This window comes from Pseudophryne corroboree, chromosome 5 (genome assembly GCF_028390025.1).
Source record: "Pseudophryne corroboree isolate aPseCor3 chromosome 5, aPseCor3.hap2, whole genome shotgun sequence".
NCBI lineage: Eukaryota > Metazoa > Chordata > Amphibia > Anura > Myobatrachidae > Pseudophryne > Pseudophryne corroboree.
The window spans coordinates 842,324,820-842,335,071 of record NC_086448.1 but is presented as its reverse complement, the minus strand read 5'-3'; positions in this window follow the sequence as shown (position 1 = coordinate 842,335,071).

Genomic DNA, 10,252 nt, shown 5'->3' with positions numbered 1-10,252 from the left:
TGTCACTGAAATGATGGGTTGGTTAAAGTGTGCATGTCCTGTTTTGTTTATACAACATAAGGGTGGGTGGGAGGGCCCAAGGACAATTCCATCTTGCACCTCTTTTTTCTTTTCTTTTTCTTTGCGTCATGTGCTGTTTGGGGAGGGTTTTTTGGAAGGGACATCCTGCGTGACACTGCAGTGCCACTCCTAGATGGGCCCGGTGTTTGTGTCGGCCACTAGGGTCGCTTATCTTACTCACACAGCTACCTCATTGCGCCTCTTTTTTTCTTTGCGTCATGTGCTGTTTGGGGAGGGTTTTTTGGAAGGGACATCCTGCGTGACACTGCAGTGACACTCCTAGATGGGCCCGGTGTTTGTGTCGGCCACTAGGGTCGCTTATCTTACTCACACAGCTACCTCATTGCGCCTCTTTTTTTCTTTGCGTCATGTGCTGTTTGGGGAGGGTTTTTTGGAAGGGACATCCTGCGTGACACTGCAGTGCCACTCCTAGATGGGCCCGGTGTTTGTGTCGGCCACTAGGGTCGCTAATCTTACTCACACAGCTACCTCATTGCGCCTCTTTTTTTCTTTGCGTCATGTGCTGTTTGGGGAGGGTTTTTTGGAAGGGCCATCCTGCGTGACACTGCAGTGCCACTCCTAGATGGGCCCGGTGTTTGTGTCGGCCACTAGGGTCGCTTATCTTACTCACACAGCGACCTCGGTGCAAATTTTAGGACTAAAAATAATATTGTGAGGTGTGAGGTATTCAGAATAGACTGAAAATGAGTGGAAATTATGGTTTTTGAGGTTAATAATACTTTGGGATCAAAATGACCGCCAAATTCTATGATTTAAGCTGTTTTTTAGTTTTTTTGGAAAAAAACACCCGAATCCAAAACACACCCGAATCCGACAAAAAAAATTCGGTGAGGTTTTGCCAAAACGCGGTCGAACCCAAAACACGGCCGCGGAACCGAACCCAAAACCAAAACACAAAACCCGAAAAATTTCCGGCGCTCATCTCTAGTCATTACCCCCCTTCCCCCACTCCTCATAGGTCTACCCCCTCATAGCAGTGTTATTAGCCACCTTCCTCTCCCCATAAGTCCCCCTTTACCCCATCCATATCTTACCTTTGTGCTGTGATGCTGCAGTGCTGGGGCAGGGACCTGGCTCCGCAGGCTCAGTGCCTGGCTTCCTCTACAGCTGCCGTCTGAGCTCAGCCACAGGGCAGGCAGAAAGTGAAAGTAAGGTATCTTCCTACCTGTGTGAGCAGAGGCCCGGCTCTGTGTTCTGCTGCTGCAGTCTCCGACCTAAAGGGCCCCATACACTAGAACGATAATGCCCGGTTTCAGCCCAATTTGGGCATTCGGGCTGATATATACGCTGAAATCGGGCATTTTCGTTGTGCACCTGATCCGATCCGATGCTTGTTCCGGTGAGCATCGGATCAGATCACCCTAGATCCGACATATCACGAGTGCTGCACTCGTGATATGTCGGATCCCGCAGGAATGGCTGGAATAGTAAAAGATACATCTTATGCAAAAGGACCGCATACAATGTATCTTTTACTATCCTACCGCCCGGGAGGCTGCCGGGAGGTTGAAGGGAAATCCTAGACGACATGACGGACCGTCATGTCGTATAAGTCTATGGGGCCCTTAACTCGCCTCTCTCCTCCTGGCTGGCTGCGATAACAGAGCTGGCGCTAGCCTTGGAAATGGATGCCCCTGGGCATTCCTTCCAGATGCCCTATACATTTGTCTATAATGCCTATTGGCTAGGGCCAGCCCTGGGTGAGTGTGTTAGTGCCGGTGTCCGTCAGCACCACACTACACTAGTGATTAGACTAGTGTCCGGCAGCACCGCACTTGTAATCAGATTCAAAATAAACTACAGCTCCCAGCAGCCCTTGCCGGGAGCTCCCAGTAACAAGGCCTGCTGGGTGCTGTACTTTATTTTGAGTCTGATTACAAGTGCGGTGCTGCTGGACACTAGTCTTATAATTAGTGCAGTGCGGTGCTGACGGACACCAGCGCCGTGCCGGCAGTAACAGACTCTCATCAGGTACAATCTGACAGTACTACTCTTCTGCCCTTTGGCCGCGGGTGGCACCACCAGGCTGCGCCCCCTCCTTGCCTGGCGCCCCTGGCAAGTGCCATCCTGGCCAATGGGTAGATACACCCCTGTATACAGTGAAACTGACCTATCAGAGAACTGTCTCTCCCGCTGCCGCACAGCACCCGGGTGACCAGTCAGTGATGCTGTGACCAGACCAGTGTCCGCCCATGGGCGAGACATTATTGTTATATACAGGGAAACTGACCTATCAGAGAACTGTCTCTCCCGCTGCCGCACAGCACCCGGGTGACCAGTCAGTGATGCTGTGACCAGACCAGTGTCCGCCCATGGGCGAGATATGTTATATACAGGGAAACTGACCTATCAGAGAACTTTCTCTCCCGCTGCCGCACAGCACCCGGGTGACCAGTCAGTGATGCTGTGACCAGACCAGTGTCCGCCCATGGGCGAGACATTATTGTTATATACAGGGAAACTGACCTATCAGAGAACTGTCTCTCCCGCTGCAGCACAGCACCCGGGTGACCAGTCAGTGATGCTGTGACCAGACCAGTGTCCGCCCATGGGCGAGACATTATTGTTATATACAGGGAAACTGACCTATCAGAGAACTGTCTCTCCCACTGCCGCACAGCACCCGGGTGACCAGTCAGTGATGCTGTGACCAGACCAGTGTCCGCCCATGGGCGAGATATGTTATATACAGGGAAACTGACCTATCAGAGAACTGTCTCTCCCGCTGCCGCACAGCACCCGGGTGACCAGTCAGTGATGCTGTGACCAGACCAGTGTCCGCCCATGGGCGAGATATGTTATATACAGGGAAACTGACCAATCAGAGAACTGTCTCTCCCGCTGCCGCACAGCACCCGGGTGACCAGTCAGTGATGCTGTGACCAGACCAGTGTCCGCCCATGGGCGAGATATGTTATATACAGGGAAACTGACCTATCAGAGAACTGTCTCTCCCACTGCCGCACAGCACCCGGGTGACCAGTCAGTGATGCTGTGACCAGACCAGTGTCCGCCCATGGGCGAGATATGTTATATACAGGGAAACTGACCTATCAGAGAACTGTCTCTCCCGCTGCCGCACAGCACCCGGGTGACCAGTCAGTGATGCTGTGACCAGACCAGTGTCCGCCCATGGGCGAGACATTATTGTTATATACAGGGAAACTGACCTATCAGAGAACTGTCTCTCCCGCTGCCGCACAGCACCCGGGTGACCAGTCAGTGATGCTGTGACCAGACCAGTGTCCGCCCATGGGCGAGATATGTTATATACAGGGAAACTGACCTATCAGAGAACTGTCTCTCCCGCTGCCGCACAGCACCCGGGTGACCAGTCAGTGATGCTGTGACCAGACCAGTGTCCGCCCATGGGCGAGACATTATTGTTATATACAGGGAAACTGACCTATCAGAGAACTGTCTCTCCCGCTGCCGCACAGCACCCGGGTGACCAGTCAGTGATGCTGTGACCAGACCAGTGTCCGCCCATGGGCGAGACATTATTGTTATATACAGGGAAACTGACCTATCAGAGAACTGTCTCTCCCACTGCCGCACAGCACCCGGGTGACCAGTCAGTGATGCTGTGACCAGACCAGTGTCCGCCCATGGGCGAGATATGTTATATACAGGGAAACTGACCTATCAGAGAACTGTCTCTCCCGCTGCCGCACAGCACCCGGGTGACCAGTCAGTGATGCTGTGACCAGACCAGTGTCCGCCCATGGGCGAGATATGTTATATACAGGGAAACTGACCTATCAGAGAACTGTCTCTCCCGCTGCCGCACAGCACCCGGGTGACCAGTCAGTGATGCTGTGACCAGACCAGTGTCCGCCCATGGGCGAGATATGTTATATACAGGGAAACTGACCTATCAGAGAACTGTCTCTCCCACTGCCGCACAGCACCCGGGTGACCAGTCAGTAATGCTGTGACCAGACCAGTGTCCGCCCATGGGCGAGATATGTTATATACAGGGAAACTGACCTATCAGAGAACTGTCTCTCCCGCTGCCGCACAGCACCCGGGTGACCAGTCAGTGATGCTGTGACCAGACCAGTGTCCGGCCATGGGCGAGATATATTATATACAGGGAAACTGACCTATCAGAGAACTGTCTCTCCCGCTGCCGCACAGCACCCAGGTGACCAGTCAGTGATGCTGTGAACAGACCAGTGTCCGCCCATGGGCGAGACATGTTATATACAGGGAAACTGACCTATCAGAGAACTGTCTCTCCCACTGCAGCACAGCACCCAGGTGACCAGTCAGTGATGTCTATGACCAGACCAGTGTGCGGCCATGGGCGAGACATGTTATATACAGGGAAACTGACCTATCAGAGAACTGTCTCTCCCACTGCCGCACAGCACCCGGGTGACCAGTCAGTGATGCTGTGACCAGACCAGTGTCCGCCCATGGGCGAGATATGTTATATACAGGGAAACTGACCTATCAGAGAACTGTCTCTCCCACTGCCGCACAGCACCCAGGTGACCAGTCAGTGATGCTGTGACCAGACCAGTGTCCGCCCATGGGCGAGATATGTTATATACAGGGAAACTGACCTATCAGAGAACTTTCTCTCCCGCTGCCGCACAGCACCCAGGTGACCAGTCAGTGATGCTGTGACCAGACCAGTGTCCGCCCATGGGCGAGACATGTTATATACAGGGAAACTGACCTATCAGAGAACTGTCTCTCCCACTGCCGCACAGCACCCAGGTGACCAGTCAGTGATGCTGTGACCACACCAGTGTCCGCCCATGGGCGAGACATGTTATATACAGGGAAACTGACCTATCAGAGAACTGTCTCTCCCACTGCCGCACAGCACCCGGGTGACCAGTCAGTGATGCTGTGACCAGACCAGTGTCCGGCCATGGGCGAGACATGTTATATACAGGGAAACTGACCTATCAGAGAACTGTCTCTCCCACTGCCGCACAGCACCCAGGTGACCAGTCAGTGATGCTGTGACCAGACCAGTGTCCGCCCATGGGCGAGACATTATTGTTATATACAGGGAAACTGACCTATCAGAGAACTATCTCTCCCGCTGCCGCACAGCACCCAGGTGACCAGTCAGTGATGCTAAGACCAGACCAGTGTCCGCCCATGGGCGAGATATGTTATATACAGGGAAACTGACCTATCAGAGAACTGTCTCTCCCACTGCCGCACAGCACCCGGGTGACCAGTCAGTGATGCTGTGACCAGACCAGTGTCCGCCCATGGGCGAGATATGTTATATACAGGGAAACTGACCTATCAGAGAACTTTCTCTCCCGCTGCCGCACAGCACCCAGGTGACCAGTCAGTGATGCTGTGACCAGACCAGTGTCCGCCCATGGGCGAGATATGTTATATACAGGGAAACTGACCTATCAGAGAACTGTCTCTCCCGCTGCCGCACAGCACCCGGGTGACCAGTCAGTGATGCTGTGACCAGACCAGTGTCCGCCCATGGGCGAGATATGTTATATACAGGGAAACTGACCTATCAGAGAACTGTCTCTCCCACTGCCGCACAGCACCCGGGTGACCAGTCAGTGATGCTGTGACCAGACCAGTGTCCGCCCATGGGCGAGATATGTTATATACAGGGAAACTGACCTATCAGAGAACTGTCTCTCCCGCTGCCGCACAGCACCCAGGTGACCAGTCAGTGATGCTGTGACCAGACCAGTGTCCGGCCATGGGCGAGATATGTTATATACAGGGAAACTGACCTATCAGAGAACTGTCTCTCCCACTGCCGTACAGCACCCGGGTGACCAGTCAGTGATGCTGTGACCAGACCAGTGTCCGCCCATGGGCGAGATATGTTATATACAGGGAAACTGACCTATCAGAGAACTGTCTCTCCCACTGCCGCACAGCACCCGGGTGACCAGTCAGTGATGCTGTGACCAGACCAGTGTCCGCCCATGGGCGAGATATGTTATATACAGGGAAACTGACCTATCAGAGAACTGTCTCTCCCGCTGCTGCACAGCACCCAGGTGACCAGTCAGTGATGCTGTGACCAGACCAGTGTCCGCCCATGGGCGAGACATGTTATATACAGGGAAACTGACCTATCAGAGAACTGTCTCTCCCACTGCCGCACAGCACCCGGGTGACCAGTCAGTGATGCTGTGACCAGACCAGTGTCCGGCAATGGGCGAGACATGTTATATACAGGGAAACTGACCTATCAGAGAACTGTCTCTCCCACTGCCGTACAGCACCCGGGTGACCAGTCAGTGATGCTGTGACCAGACCAGTGTCCGCCCATGGGCGAGACATGTTATATACAGGGAAACTGACCTATCAGAGAACTGTCTCTCCCGCTGCCGCACAGCACCGGGGTGACCAGTCAGTGATGCTGTGACCAGACCAGTGTCCGGCCATGGGCGAGATATATTATATACAGGGAAACTGACCTATCAGAGAACTGTCTCTCCCGCTGCCGCACAGCACCCGGGTGACCAGTCAGTGATGCTGTGACCAGACCAGTGTCCGCCCATGGGCGAGATATGTTATATACAGGGAAACTGACCTATCAGAGAACTTTCTCTCCCGCTGCCGCACAGCACCCGGGTGACCAGTCAGTGATGCTGTGACCAGACCAGTGTCCGCCCATGGGCGAGACATTATTGTTATATACAGGGAAACTGACCTATCAGAGAACTGTCTCTCCCGCTGCAGCACAGCACCCGGGTGACCAGTCAGTGATGCTGTGACCAGACCAGTGTCCGCCCATGGGCGAGACATTATTGTTATATACAGGGAAACTGACCTATCAGAGAACTGTCTCTCCCACTGCCGCACAGCACCCGGGTGACCAGTCAGTGATGCTGTGACCAGACCAGTGTCCGCCCATGGGCGAGATATGTTATATACAGGGAAACTGACCTATCAGAGAACTGTCTCTCCCGCTGCCGCACAGCACCCGGGTGACCAGTCAGTGATGCTGTGACCAGACCAGTGTCCGCCCATGGGCGAGATATGTTATATACAGGGAAACTGACCTATCAGAGAACTGTCTCTCCCGCTGCCGCACAGCACCCGGGTGACCAGTCAGTGATGCTGTGACCAGACCAGTGTCCGCCCATGGGCGAGATATGTTATATACAGGGAAACTGACCTATCAGAGAACTGTCTCTCCCACTGCCGCACAGCACCCGGGTGACCAGTCAGTGATGCTGTGACCAGACCAGTGTCCGCCCATGGGCGAGATATGTTATATACAGGGAAACTGACCTATCAGAGAACTGTCTCTCCCGCTGCCGCACAGCACCCGGGTGACCAGTCAGTGATGCTGTGACCAGACCAGTGTCCGCCCATGGGCGAGACATTATTGTTATATACAGGGAAACTGACCTATCAGAGAACTGTCTCTCCCGCTGCCGCACAGCACCCGGGTGACCAGTCAGTGATGCTGTGACCAGACCAGTGTCCGCCCATGGGCGAGATATGTTATATACAGGGAAACTGACCTATCAGAGAACTGTCTCTCCCGCTGCCGCACAGCACCCGGGTGACCAGTCAGTGATGCTGTGACCAGACCAGTGTCCGCCCATGGGCGAGACATTATTGTTATATACAGGGAAACTGACCTATCAGAGAACTGTCTCTCCCGCTGCCGCACAGCACCCGGGTGACCAGTCAGTGATGCTGTGACCAGACCAGTGTCCGCCCATGGGCGAGACATTATTGTTATATACAGGGAAACTGACCTATCAGAGAACTGTCTCTCCCACTGCCGCACAGCACCCGGGTGACCAGTCAGTGATGCTGTGACCAGACCAGTGTCCGCCCATGGGCGAGATATGTTATATACAGGGAAACTGACCTATCAGAGAACTGTCTCTCCCGCTGCCGCACAGCACCCGGGTGACCAGTCAGTGATGCTGTGACCAGACCAGTGTCCGCCCATGGGCGAGATATGTTATATACAGGGAAACTGACCTATCAGAGAACTGTCTCTCCCGCTGCCGCACAGCACCCGGGTGACCAGTCAGTGATGCTGTGACCAGACCAGTGTCCGCCCATGGGCGAGATATGTTATATACAGGGAAACTGACCTATCAGAGAACTGTCTCTCCCACTGCCGCACAGCACCCGGGTGACCAGTAAGTGATGCTGTGACCAGACCAGTGTCCGCCCATGGGCGAGATATGTTATATACAGGGAAACTGACCTATCAGAGAACTGTCTCTCCCGCTGCCGCACAGCACCCAGGTGACCAGTCAGTGATGCTGTGACCAGACCAGTGTCCGCCCATGGGCGAGATATGTTATATACAGGGAAACTGACCTATCAGAGAACTGTCTCTCCCGCTGCCGCACAGCACCCAGGTGACCAGTCAGTGATGCTGTGACCAGACCAGTGTCCGGCCATGGGCGAGATATATTATATACAGGGAAACTGACCTATCAGAGAACTGTCTCTCCCGCTGCCGCACAGCACCCAGGTGACCAGTCAGTGATGCTGTGACCAGACCAGTGTCCGCCCATGGGCGAGACATGTTATATACAGGGAAACTGACCTATCAGAGAACTGTCTCTCCCACTGCCGCACAGCACCCAGGTGACCAGTCAGTGATGTCTATGACCAGACCAGTGTGCGGCCATGGGCGAGACATGTTATATACAGGGAAACTGACCTATCAGAGAACTGTCTCTCCCACTGCCGCACAGCACCCGGGTGACCAGTCAGTGATGCTGTGACCAGACCAGTGTCCGCCCATGGGCGAGATATGTTATATACAGGGAAACTGACCTATCAGAGAACTGTCTCTCCCACTGCCGCACAGCACCCAGGTGACCAGTCAGTGATGCTGTGACCAGACCAGTGTCCGCCCATGGGCGAGATATGTTATATACAGGGAAACTGACCTATCAGAGAACTTTCTCTCCCGCTGCCGCACAGCACCCAGGTGACCAGTCAGTGATGCTGTGACCAGACCAGTGTCCGCCCATGGGCGAGACATGTTATATACAGGGAAACTGACCTATCAGAGAACTGTCTCTCCCACTGCCGCACAGCACCCAGGTGACCAGTCAGTGATGCTGTGACCACACCAGTGTCCGCCCATGGGCGAGACATGTTATATACAGGGAAACTGACCTATCAGAGAACTGTCTCTCCCACTGCCGCACAGCACCCGGGTGACCAGTCAGTGATGCTGTGACCAGACCAGTGTCCGGCCATGGGCGAGACATGTTATATACAGGGAAACTGACCTATCAGAGAACTGTCTCTCCCACTGCCGCACAGCACCCAGGTGACCAGTCAGTGATGCTGTGACCAGACCAGTGTCCGCCCATGGGCGAGACATTATTGTTATATACAGGGAAACTGACCTATCAGAGAACTATCTCTCCCGCTGCCGCACAGCACCCAGGTGACCAGTCAGTGATGCTAAGACCAGACCAGTGTCCGCCCATGGGCGAGATATGTTATATACAGGGAAACTGACCTATCAGAGAACTGTCTCTCCCGCTGCCGCACAGCACCCGGGTGACCAGTCAGTGATGCTGTGACCAGACCAGTGTCCGGCCATGGGCGAGACATGTTATATACAGGGAAACTGACCTATCAGAGAACTGTCTCTCCCACTGCCGCACAGCACCCAGGTGACCAGTCAGTGATGCTGTGACCAGACCAGTGTCCGCCCATGGGCGAGACATTATTGTTATATACAGGGAAACTGACCTATCAGAGAACTATCTCTCCCGCTGCCGCACAGCACCCGGGTGACCAGTCAGTGATGCTGTGACCAGACCAGTGTCCGCCCATGGGCGAGACATTATTGTTATATACAGGGAAACTGACCTATCAGAGAACTGTCTCTCCCGCTGCCGCACAGCACCCGGGTGACCAGTCAGTGATGCTGTGACCAGACCAGTGTCCGCCCATGGGCGAGACATTATTGTTATATACAGGGAAACTGACCTATCAGAGAACTGTCTCTCCCACTGCCGCACAGCACCCGGGTGACCAGTCAGTGATGCTGTGACCAGACCAGTGTCCGCCCATGGGCGAGATATGTTATATACAGGGAAACTGACCTATCAGAGAACTGTCTCTCCCGCTGCCGCACAGCACCCGGGTGACCAGTCAGTGATGCTGTGACCAGACCAGTGTCCGCCCATGGGCGAGATATGTTATATACAGG